Source organism: Phaseolus vulgaris, chromosome 7, assembly GCF_051622355.1.
Source record: "Phaseolus vulgaris cultivar YP4 chromosome 7, ASM5162235v1, whole genome shotgun sequence".
Lineage (NCBI taxonomy): Eukaryota > Viridiplantae > Streptophyta > Magnoliopsida > Fabales > Fabaceae > Phaseolus > Phaseolus vulgaris.
Window position 1 is genome coordinate 12893127 of NC_143504.1, and position 13448 is coordinate 12906574.

Consider the following 13448-nt stretch of genomic DNA (forward strand, 5'->3'; position numbering starts at 1 on the left):
TAAAGCATGGCAACCAAAGGTAACTGTTATTTTCGAATCTAAAGATCTAACATCATTAAGTGTTGCTTCTTTGTTTGGAAAGCTTAGGGAACATGAGCTAGAGATGAATAGACTCAATGTTCAAGAGAGTGAAGATAAGCACACAAGGAGCATAGCCTTGAAAGCATCCAAACACAAGGGAAAGCAAGATTCTAGTGATGAGGAAAACCTTAGCTTGCTGTCAAGAAAATTCAGCAAATTCCTAAAGAGAAACCGCAACAAAGACAACAACAAGGATAGGTATGGAAACAAGAAGCCCAATGAATTCAATTCAAATAACTATACTTGTTTTGGTTGTGGTGAGCAAGGTCATATAAAGGCAGATTGTCCTAACAAGAGCAAAGAGAAAAAGACTAGTTACAAGGAGAAGAAAGGCAAGACAAAAAGAGCCTACATAGCTTGGGATGAAAATGAGGTGCCATCATCAAGTTCTTCATCAAGTGAAGATGAAAAAGCAAACATATGTTTGGTAGCTGAAAATGATGATGAATCTTGCAGCTCAAGTGAGGTAAGTTCATGTGCTTCCTTAAATGAACAAAATTATAGTGAATTACTTGAAGCTTTTCAAGAAACACATGATGAAGCTAATAGATTGGTTCTTTCAAACAACCGATTGAAAGATCTTAACAGTTGGCTTGAAAAGAAAGTTAAATCACTTGAAGAGGATCTGGAAAAAGCAAAAAGTGATTTTGAAAAATTGGAAAATCATTTCAAAAATGCCTCTTGCAAGTGTGATACTCTCATTTGCACAAATTGTGAAAATCTTGAGAAAAAGGTTCACTATCTTGTTGAAACTGTGGACAAGCTTTCAAAGGGGAAATCAAACTTTGAGAATGTCTTGGCATCTCAAAGCTGTGTTTTTGGAAAGGCTGGTTTAGGCTTTAATCCACAGAACAAGCAAGATAGGTTTTCAAAAAGTTTTTCAAGAAAATCAGAAAAACAACCGATTGTTAAGACGAAACAATCGGTTGTTACATGCTTTTACTGCATGAAGAAAGGCCACTCTGTTAGGTTCTGTAAAATTAGAAAATATTCTGTTCCAAGAGGTTTTATGAAATGGATTCCTAAGGGATGTGATGTTTCTAACTGCAAAGAAAAGTCAAACGGACCCAAATTTGTAAGGGGACCAAATCTTGCTACTTGAAATTGTTTATGCAGGAAAAATAAAGAGAAAAAGAAGAACTGAGTCATCTGATCAAGCTGTTGAAGAAAAAGGCAGTCATTGAAGCTGAATCAATATTATGCAAAAGACCTCAACAGTGAAAAGAAGCTTCTTGATCAAAAAGCGCATGGCTCATTGAAGAATCAACATAAGGATAAGACTTTCCTTTATTAGTTCTCAATTTCTGTTTCAAAGTTCTTTCTTATGGTTAAATTTTTTTTTAATCAATGTCATCTGCTTTAAACTGCTTATGCTCATGGTTAAAATTCAAAATCAAGTTTTTAACTGCTGCAGAAAAACAACCGATTGTTTCTTCGAAACAACCGATTGTTTTGAGTCTGACAGCACTATGAAGAAATTGTTTTAATTGCTATTTTGAATTTCTATCCGTTGCAGATCAATTTAAAAGAGAGAATCTTGATCAAAGGATCTATGTTGAAAGCTGATTATGTTCAGAAAGAAGTTACAGCAGTTATAAAGGAATATATTCCAAAATCTTGGAAATTTAAGAGCCTTAATGACTAGTCAAAGATCACATGTGAAGACCATGTGATTTTAAGCTTTTTCTGACATTTTCTGTGCAGAGCAGAATTTCTTCCACAAGAACAACCAATTGCAACATCTCTTGCAATATCTCTTGCAACATCTCTTGCAAAAATATGTGAAGTGTGTTCTCCTCTGTTTTCATCTCTGCTGTCATGGAATCAACTCCTCCCACCTCAAAGAGAGTCAAAACCAGGGCTGTAAGGTCTGGAGGAAGGCTAGAAGGCTGGTTTTCTGGAGACAATGATCTCATTGAGAAGTATAGGTATGAAACAAGTATCAAGAAGATAAACAACCCCAAGGTTGTATACTTTGATTGGCTGAAAAGTCAAAAGCTTGATAATGTGAGAAGGCTGCTCAAGGATCAATCTCTCAGAAAGTTCCTGGAGATGAAGGGAAACATTTATCCAGATTTGGTGAGGGTGTTCTACACAAACTTGAAGTTTGAGGGAAACAATCTAGTTTCTCATGTGAAAGGTGTAGAAATGGAGATAACTCATGAAGTATGGACTGCTGTTGCTGGACTTAAGTTCTCTGGTCTAAGAATCAACAAGGGAAACCTTGGTGTGGTGGAGGATTTTAACAAAATCCAATTCTACAAAAGTTGCTTGAAGAATAATCATGCTCAAGTTAGTACATGCTCGGTTGGAGGTTTGAAACTTGATGAGAGATTGCTTGCTCTCATTATAACTTGGATTCTAACTCTAAGGGGGAGTAATCATTCTGTGCTAACTGAAGAAGATCTGGTTTATATCTTCTGCATCACCAAGAAAATCAAGATCAATTGGATTCATATAATCAAAGAACACATGCAAAAAGCCATGAGGTTAGGTGATTATAATTATCCATATGTTGTTTTGATATCTAAATTTCTACTCTATTTTGAAGTTAATCTTGAAGATGAAACTTATGAGTTGGTCAAGTCAACTCAAGAGTTGAACAATGGATCACTCAGCAAGATGGGTTTTACAAAAGTAGGTGGAAAATGGATAAGCAAGGATGGTGATCATGGTGCCTCATCTAGTGGTGTTGCTAATCTTGAACAAGATGAACATGCTGATATGGATGTTCAACATGAAAATCCACCTGAAGATTTTCAAGATGCTGGACCAAGTGCTGATGATGGACATCAAGGAGAAAGGATGCAAACCATGTCGTCTTTTGAAAGACTCATGGTGAATAGGCTTGATAGCTTTGCTGAAAATCAAAAGAGCCTCCATGATCTCTGTGTTAGTAATTTCCAAAGGATTGACACAAGGTTTGACAACATGGATGCAAGGTTTATGACTCTGGATGAACAGATTGAAGCTGTTCAGATTCAAATCTTTGATCTTCAGTTTGCTAATGAAGAAGAATGAAGGAAAAACAACCGATTGTTTTGATAACCAATCGATTGTTTTTGGCTGATATTTCTGGTTTTTTAAAATTTTCTTCCTTCTGCTGTTGCTGCTTTAATTCTGATGTAATAAAAACAATATCTTGTTTTATCTCTTATCTTTGTCTATTTGTGAAGACAAATAGGGGGAGATATATGCTGTGTTTTAAGTTTCTGTTTTCAGTTGATAAAACAGTTTGGGTTATGTAATATGTTTCTGATATTAGGTGTTTTGAACTTTAACTATTTATCAGTATGCTAACAAAATATCAGAAGTTCAATGTTTTGCTCAAAGTTATATTGCAGGAACTGCTTCATATTTAATCAGGTACAACACAAGCATCAAGGATTTGTTTTCATCAAATAGGGGGAGATTCTTGAACCAAGTGGTGTTCATCTTTTGAAGAATCCAAATCCTTTGAAGGATGTTGAAGCCTCTGCTATGCTTGATGTTGCTGTGCTGGTTTAAGCTTTGTTCTGGGGTAGTTTATATGTTGTAATCCATCCTGTGATTAAATCTAAAGCATTAGCATTCTCAATCTTTGTGAAAGTAAAATGTTTTCAAACTAAGTTAAAACAACCGATTGTTTTGTCGAAACAACCGATTGTTTATACTTAGGTGTTTTGAGAAAAAGATTGAAAATTGTTTTGAATGGTTGAACTGTTAAAGTACCAAAACAACCAATTGATTCGAGGAAACAACCGATTGTTTGTTTTGGGACCATAACGGAAAAACTGTTTTCTTGTTGACTGAGCTTTAAATGTTTTAACTGCTTACGCTCCAGTCATTAAATGCTTTGACCAATCTTTTAATGCAATTTAAGAGTTTGTTAAGATTTGATAACAAACTACATCTTTGAATAAATTCAGAAAAACAGATTTGACAACTAAGAATCTTTGACAAATTTTTCCAAAAGAGTTTTTTCAAAGTGGTGAGATTGCTAAGAGTTTGTGATTGATCAAAGTGTTGGAATAGGATTCTGCTTGTATTGATTTCAGATTATCTTCTGTAACAAGTGTAATCCTTGTACTCTGTTGAACAATTCGTTTCTATGTTTGCTGAGATTGCCTGTGTGTTCTTGAGGTGTTCAAGATCAGCAATCTTAGTGTTGGCCAAGGAGAGTGTGTTTCTTGAGGTGTTCAAGGTCATTCTCTTGGTTGTTGTGTAAGTGATCAAGTGGTGATTGCTTAGTGGATTTCCTCAGGGTTTCTGAGAAGACTGGATGTAGCTCTGGTTTGGAGTGAACCAGTAAAAAAACTGTGTACAATCTCTCTATCTCTAACTCTTTAAATTCAGTTTATTTGTTGTTTGCTGGTATAAACAACCGATTGTTTCTACGAAACAACCGATTGTTTTTCTGGTACTACAACTTTTGCTTGCTGTTTTGGCTAACTGAATTGCTGAATCAATTGGTTCCTAAGATAAATTCATTCTAGTTTTGAAAAGTTTGCGAAAACCCTCTTTAAACAATTCACCCCCCTCTAGTTTAAAGCCATCTTTTCTAACAACTATCGTTGGTGCCGACAGTGGTTGGCTCGTCATTCTCCTCTTTCTCTGGTAAGTTATCGTGCCCTTAAATACTCATTTCTGGATCATGTAATCCGCTCCATCAACGGATCACGCAATCTGGTGCCAAGACAACCATGTTCTGGATTAGATAATCCATGTGTATGAACGTGCAAAACTCACACAAAAACCAAAACCAAAGCTAGGGATTATTCAATTCGAAACACAAAAAATGCAACTTTCGGATTACGCAATGCGGAACTTAATTGGATAAACCTACCAGATTATATAATCCGGAATGTTGAAAACCTAACACCTATCGGATTACATAATCCAGAACCTAATTAAAAACTCACCGATTACATAATCCAGAACCTAACTAAAAATCATCTGGATTATGTAATCCGGAACCTAACTTAAAACTCACCTAATTACGTTATCCGGTACCTATTTGTGTGAATGGTTACCAGACTACACTGTGCCTTCTACCACATTTCACTTCAAAATTAAAACCAATGAAATTACTAACCTGTAAATGTTGTAAATGAAGATGGCAGTGGAAAATGAGAACTTTAGTAGGAATGTAAGCTTTAAGAGATGGACAACTTGGAGAGAGTGAGAAAGCTTGAAGAAGGTGAAGGAGGTGGGAGATGGATGGGGTGTGCGACACTGGACTGAAGGAGAAAGGGAGAAAAGGTGAAAGTAGGTTAAATTAAATTAGGTTAAAGTTATATTTTATTTTTTAATATTTTTTACTGAAGGGTATAGTAGTAAATGTGCTTTTAGTATGTACGTTTTCAGCCCTGAAAAAAACAGTTTCAGTGTGGTGTTGCTCTTAGTAAAAAAGTTTACAACACCTTATTCCTTAGGCTTTTTGAAATAAATTTTTTACCACACCTTACTTGGGATTCAAATTCGTTATAATTTTTTCCCCAGTAAATTTTTGAATCATCTCTACTGATGACTTTTTACGGCAAGTGCACCGCTTTGTCAGAAGTAATAATTGTCCCTAAGGACGGATATCGATCCCACAAGGAACAATGAATTATCAAGTACAATAATCGCTAAATATAGAACAAAACAATTAAAAATGTGATGAAAGTGGTTATGTTGGCACTAATCAATAAGAAAACAAACAAAGAATTAGTTGCTTCAATTGGAAAAATAGGGATTAGGTTTCATCTATCTCACTCTCATGTATTTTGATTAGCATGTCAATATTAAGTTCTTTGATTGAAATTGATGCCTGTATAAAAATCATTTATATCGATTCCTCGCATATAAAATTCTTAAGAATGTTCCCTAATCCCTCGCATAATTATAAGAACAACTTAGAACGAAGCTCGGACGTTAATGGCAATTAACATTTTAAGTCTATCCCTAGCACTCAAATATGTTAAGTATTTTTGTTTAGGTCCGAACCCTAAAAATACCTCCCGGTCAGATTTAAGATTCTCAATTTGTCACGAAAAGTTAAAAGTAAAACAACAATACCAATAATCAATCAAGAACTGAATATTAATATATAAGATATCACTTCAATACATAAGAGTTTGAGCAGATTACTCCCAATCCCAAAGGGTAGAATTAGCCACGCATACTTCTAGCACCTTCCATTCTCCCAATTGGGTTACAATTCACTCTATGGTGTTTTCCTCTCAATCTGGCTCTCTAGGGTTGAACCTCTAGCCCCCTATTTATCCTAATTTTCTAGGGTTAGGTGGCTTGCTATGTCGCGCTAATGGGCTAAATGATAAAACATGAAAAAGGCCCAATCTTTCTTTGCATCCTTTTCCATTCTGCGACCTTCTATCTTTATCTTTTTAGCTCAAATCATTTATCTTTAATCCAAATCTCCAATCTTCCTTAGAAATCTGCAATTAACACCAAATTTGGGAATAAAATACTCTTATTCAAATAAAGATCATAAAAAATATAAAAAGGTATAAATTCATAAATTAAGGATTATTTTATATATAAATTAGCAATAAATCCTCATATGTGCCTATATTTTAATATGAAATATTACTGAAATTAGACACTTATCATCTACCAGTGCTGAAAAATAGTTTCAATCTCTGAATACTAGTACTGTAGTGTTTGATTTATTTCTCTCAGAATACACATCCGTCTGACCTAAAATTTGTTTCTTTTGATCAAATATTGTGTTGAGATTCTCACATAAAAATTGCATACACAAAATGTTTCTGGATGAATTTTCACAAATTTTAGAAGTTTCAGTGTCTGTTTCAATCTAGATTTTTTTTTGGAAATCTATTCTAGTGATATTCTTAGTTTTCCTATTTGAGTGATTACTATTTTTGTTAGCTTTAATTGTTGATTTGTGTCTTAAAATACTCCTTGCAGTTGTCATAATAATTCCATTTGAGTTTAGCAATTTTAATTGAGCTTTTCTTGATTTTTTTACTTGTTGGCCTCATAAGGTAAAATTCATATTGAGTGGAAGTTTGGTTTTGAAGTTGTGAAGCTAATTTGTACTTGATGATTCATAGCTAAAGGCTAAAAAAAATGATTTTTTGGAGAGGGTAGCAATTGAAGACAAGAATCAAGTTCATATAAAGAGAAGGAAGATTTGATAACTCGAAGAAAAGAAAATCAGTAAAAAAAAATAAAAATTATAGTAATAGTAACATTGTATCACAAAACCTTTGTGTTAAAGTTTATTTTCCTTGCTTATTTTTTTTCTTACATTAGTTGGTGGGGAAAATGATTTCAAAGCAATCCCATTAAAAGCATTGTAATAGCTAAATTTGTTCATTAGTCGTGAAAGTGTGTCAAGGGGCTCCAAGTGTCACTTGCACTTTCACATAGGATACCTCTAGTTTACTTTTCCGTCTTCCCTTCTTTATTTTATTTGCCTTTAATTCCTTCTTGTTTAATTTCTAAGTCTCTGTGATACCTAGGTGATTGCAGTTTGTAGTTGATCTTCCTTTGATCACTAGGACATCTTGCATACATCACATTTAAGGAAAATTTGTTTTGAAGTTCCTTTTGAGTAAAAGCTTTGTTAAGACTATCCGAGGTAAGCTCTGGCTAAGGGAAGACTTGGTACTTAAGTAGTCCTAGTGACTCACCTCTCTTTCCTGGAGTGAACTTGGAGACAATTTGACTTGTTGACCTTGATTGAAACTTCACCAACTCTAAAACCTATTTGTGAAAATATTTTTACCACTCATTTGAAATAATTTTTTTGTGAAAATAATTTCTTTTTAATTTCAAAATGAGTGATCATTTACATGCATCAAGTGTACAAGGAAGTAATAGGGAACAAGAAGGTGCCTATGGGTGGAGAGTGGAGAATAGAACTTTGAGAAAAGATAAAGATAGAAAATGGGATGAGATAAAAGAAATGTTTGGCAAAATTGTTCTCAACCAAAATAAGGACAAAAGGTTTTAAGAAGAAAGACCTATTCATAGAACAAAGATTTATAACTCCTATTATCAAAGAATAGAATGAGTGTGTTTTTAGCCTAGAAGTTTATATTATTCTACAGAGCCTGAAGTATACATTCCCTACTTTGATGGAAACAAAAATGTTGAAGAATATATAGAATGAGAGACAAAGCTGGATCAAACTTTTAAGAAATACAAAGTGGATAAACATACTGGATTTTTCATGGCTACCTTGTGTTTTCAAGAATATGCTAGGTCTTGGTGGCAACAAAGGCAACTTGATGTTAGAATTGGTACAAAATCAAAAGTAGAGTATTGGAGTGATTTAAAGGCGTGAGTGAGAAGAAAATTTGTCCTGCACATGGTAGAAAAAGGAAGCTTAGAGAAGAAATGAAAGAGCTTGTTAAAATAGGAGGAAAATTTGTAGATGGAGAAAAAGAATATGTTAGAAGAGAAAAAGAGTTTAAAGAAAAATTGCAAGCTCTTGTTAAAAAGAAAAAAGAGAAAGAAAAAAGAGAAAGAGAGGAGAAAGAAAGGAAAGATAGAGAGGAGAAAGAAAAAAAGAAAGAGTGATGATAGAAAAGGAAAGTACAAAAAAGTCATTTTCTGAAGATGAACCAGATATTGATAACATTTTTCCTTCTATTACAAAACCTTGTGAGGATGTGCTTAAAGAAAAATATGTATATGGAGCTGAACCAGGTATAGAAATAAACGCTTCCTGCACAGAAAAAACATATGCAGGTTTAATTGAAAAGGAAGAAGAAGAGGAAACCAACAAAGAAAAAGAGTCTTTTTATGACACCCCTACAAGCTTAGCTGAGAAAAAAAAAATCCTTAAAGGAGGATTGCAATACTTTGAACTCTTCTTTTCAATTATATAATGCTCATTCTTCTTCACAAAAATCTCAAAGAGAACACTTTGAGATGTTGTTGGCTAGCTTAGGCAATAAACAACACAAAGTGAACAAAAATATTTTTGAAAAAGGCCTTATGTTTCACTTTCAATTTTTTTTTATAAAATGCGTTATTTCTGTTCTATTTTCTTTTCTTTTAATAAAGAAAATTATCTCATATTTGTTTGATATCTATTATAGAATGACATTTGATTCAGGAGGAAAATAACAAATAAACAGAGGTTGTTGTTATTGAGCATCATTCATATCTGAGGACAGATCCTTTTCAAGAGGGAGAGAATGATGAAAACCATCCAGCCTTAAAACATTTGGCTAAGAAGATTGGAAGCAGAAAAAGGAGCTCAAAAGACTCTCATCTCAGGGAGAATTAATTGTTGTCTGCTCCTCCATTTTTTTTTATTTAGTTTTATAAATATTGTACAAAGTAGTGTAGGGTTTATTTTGGGCTTGTATTTCAGCCATTGTCTTGGGCCATTTTTGGGCCAATTTTCATGGACCATGTATTGGGCCAATTAGAGTAAGGTGTAAATAGAAAAAGAAAGAGTCTAGCTAGAGTTACAATTGGGCCCCCTTGGACCCAATGCAACTCTAGACCATCTAGGGTGCACAAATAAATTACTAGAATGCAAATAGAAAGCATGAAGTGGCAAGGAAGGCATGAATGTTCACATGTCATCTCCTTAGTGAAAAGGATTCCCACCAATGCCAAAAGAACATTTGTCTTCATGGGAATGGTGAGGATTCTCTCCAATTAGAGGAGGACACTTGTAAACCTCTAATTTGAGAGGATTTGCTCCAATTAGAGAGAGTCACTTGTCCTTCTATGAGTGGAGAGTTTTTATGGTTAAAGCTTGCACATTGGCTGCCCATAGCACTATAAATACAAGTGCTAGCCCCCTAGTAAATTAGATTTGAATTGATAATGAAATGTTGCCCAAGTTGCTAGCTCATTTGTCTTCAAATTCTCACTCTCAAGTTTGCACCTCTATTAGTGTTTTGCTTGAATCTTCTTAGAAGTTGGCCACACCTCTTTTAAGCCTATACTTCCCCTCTTCATTTCATCTTCTCCACACTTCCATTCAGCCATTGATTTCATTTTCAAGTCCATTCTTTCGCAACATACAAAACTACAACAAAGAAGAAGCCAAAACCAACTAGTTTTTGCATCAGTTTGTCTTTGTCTATGATTTGCATGTGACTCTTTTAGCTTCAGGGTTAATCTTTGTTAGCTCCGGTCTTAATGTTATAGTTATATTTTTTTATCAGAACTTTATGGTGAAGATTAAGTTACCTTTAAGCTTTTGGTAGATTTGAAACTCTCAGTGAGGATCTGCTCAAGTTCGGCTAAGGGTGTTAGTTTAAATTTTCAATAGAATCCTAGGCTAGAAGATATGGGGGTAACGTGGTCACCAGTTCCAAATTTTGTTTGCAGGATTGATTGTTTATGAGTAATGCATAATATTGTTTGATTAAAATGTGAATATGTTGATTTTGATGTAGATGATTTATGGTAAATGCTTTTGTTTGAATTTGAAAATTCGGTTGATTTGTATAGTTGATATAGTGTAAGTTACTTTTGAAGTGAATGAGTTATATAAATTGTTTTTGTTTGGCTATGAATGATGAAATTAAGCATAAAGATGCAGATTTATCTATATATCTCGCTTAGGAGAGCTAATTCTCGCTCAAGCGAGACCTGAGCTAAAATTTTGGATGCTTTTGGGTTCGATCTCGCTCAAGCATGAGAATTTTCGCTTGGGCGAGACCCATTCTCGCTCAAGCTAGACTATCTGTTAAAAAAAACTTAAAATTTTTATGTTTGCTTTTGAAAGCCTAGTTTATTATTGCATATTGTTTTTAAGTGAAAATTCTAAATTTTATTTAAAAATATGATTAAAGGAACTTAGTTATGTGTTTCAGTGAATTTTGAGATATATTTGGATTGTTTAGAAAAGTTTAAAATATGATGTGATTGAATGGTGCATTGATGTGTTACATGAGATATGGAATGTTGTGAAAGTGTGATCAAGACATAGTATTTTAGGAAAGGAAATACCGTGTTGAGATTGTTGTTAGGGTGTATTGATTTGTCAGACCTGTAATGAGACATCCTAACTCTACTGATATAATGGAATCACATAGATGAAGTTATTGAGTTGGTGAAAGTCGATGGAGGTTCATATGACTTTGTCTACAGTTTGAAATATATATGGTCTTTTAGGTCATATGAATTTACCCTATCATATGAGATGATGAAATGATGAGATATTGATATGTTTATGCGCATGACTATGTGGATTCACAACGAGTAGTATGACAAGTGCATGTCTCAGGATTCTAATTTCAATACACGAGTCTTCCGAAAGTATAGTCAAGTGTCTATGTGTTGTGAGTCAGCAGAAGTCTAACATGAGAAATATGAATTGTGAATTTTGATATACACTTGACGGTTATGTGGAAATGCATGATAATTGATGAATTTATGTAGATATTTAAAGTTATATTTATATTAGAAGTTTTTAAAAATAACTAGTTTACCCTTTGCTTTGTTTTGTGATTGTTTTCTTTAATCTGTGATGATCGTGTATTTATACGGGAATAAATGATGTTACGGATGATAAAACTCCTTAGTGAAGTTGGAAGATGAAAATGTTTATTTTGTTTTGGATATTTTGTTTTAAATTTATGTAAATATTTAAAATCCCTATGAAGAGGGATATACTTTGAAACATTATATGAAAGAGTTATACATATCACAGATTATGATTATTAGATATGAGAAAATATAGCGACGCTACACAAATTCTTTCACCGCACTATTAGGAAAATAATAAAAATGTTCTTATAAAATGATAAAAGTAACCTTCAATGAAAGGGATACAGATAAAAAATGCTTTAGGAATTTTTTCTATAATACATTTTTGGATTTGAATTTTTAAAACACATTTCTGATTTCTATAAATATTTTTCAAAAATGTATTTTTAGATTTTGTGATTTGAATTTTTTTTCTGAAATGAAATTTTGATTTTCGAATTATATTTTTTGAATTTTGAATTTTTAAATCTGGAATAAAGGATAATTAAAAAAAATAAAAAGTGATATAGAATGAAAGTTCAAATTGTAATAAATTGGCATGTTACTGTAAGAATTTGCCATTTTAAATTTTGGTATGACTTTAATCTCTTTCAATAATTAATATATATTAATTAAATTTGTATGAAGTAAGTGTAATAAGAAGAAAAAAAAAGAAAGAAAGATCTGAGGAGGTTTTTCCTGTGAGCTATAAAAGTGGGTACTAGTTTTGGGAGAACGCCGTTGTTTAGAGATATGAGTGGATCAGTCAAATAGCTTGGTTCCCTGCGCCCACCAGTACCAGACCACTGCAACTGCACACTGTTTCTTTCTTTATAACTATATATATAATATAAACTAATACTACCACTGAATTATATTTAATATTTTTTTATAAATACTTTAAGTTATATTTATGAAGAAATGATTTAAAAATAAAAGTATTTTAAAAATTGTGACATTAAATAGGATTGAGGTGATTGGAATTTATTTATATTCAAATTAGTTAAACATAACTTTTATTTGACTAAAGAGGAAAATATATTTAACATCTTTTTCAATATTTTTTTATACTATACCATTAATATGAAGTATTAGTATGTTTTATCAGTAATCACTTTTATTAATCTCTCTATTTAACGGCAGGTTGATCATAAAAAATTTCCTCCACTGCAAAGTGTATAAACATGAACGTAATAATTTATAATTTATAATTTATAATTTATAATTTATAATTTATAATTTATAATTTATAATTTATAATTTATAATTTATAATTTATAATTTATAATTTATAATTTATAATTTATAATTTATAATTTATAATTTATAATTTATAATTTATAATTTATAATTTATAATTTATAATTTATAATTTATAATTTATAATTTATAATTTATAATTTATAATTTATAATTTATAATTTATAATTTATAATTTATAATTTATAATTTATAATTTATAATTTATAATTTATAATTTACAATTTACAATTTATAATTTATAATTTATAATGATTTTTAATATTTTATTAATATATGTATGCATTATTATGTCATAATAAAGTAAAAATAATAAATGAATAAAGTAATATAATTTAATTTTTTATTGCAAAATATAGTTTTTATTAAAATTTTATAATAACTTTTTTCATTTTTTTAAAATTTATATTTATAATATTTTTTATACCAAAATATCTCACAAATTTAAAAATTCTAATATGAATGAAGCAATCATAGATTATTTTATAAATAAGTATCTATTAATAATAAGACAGACTTTTAATTTGAAATAAATAAAAAATATTTCAATTATTTTTTTATTTAATTACATTCTATTTTTAATGTAAAGATACTTTAATTATTTTCTAAATATATTAATTTTTATTTTTTCATTATATTTATCTAACTTTACTCTG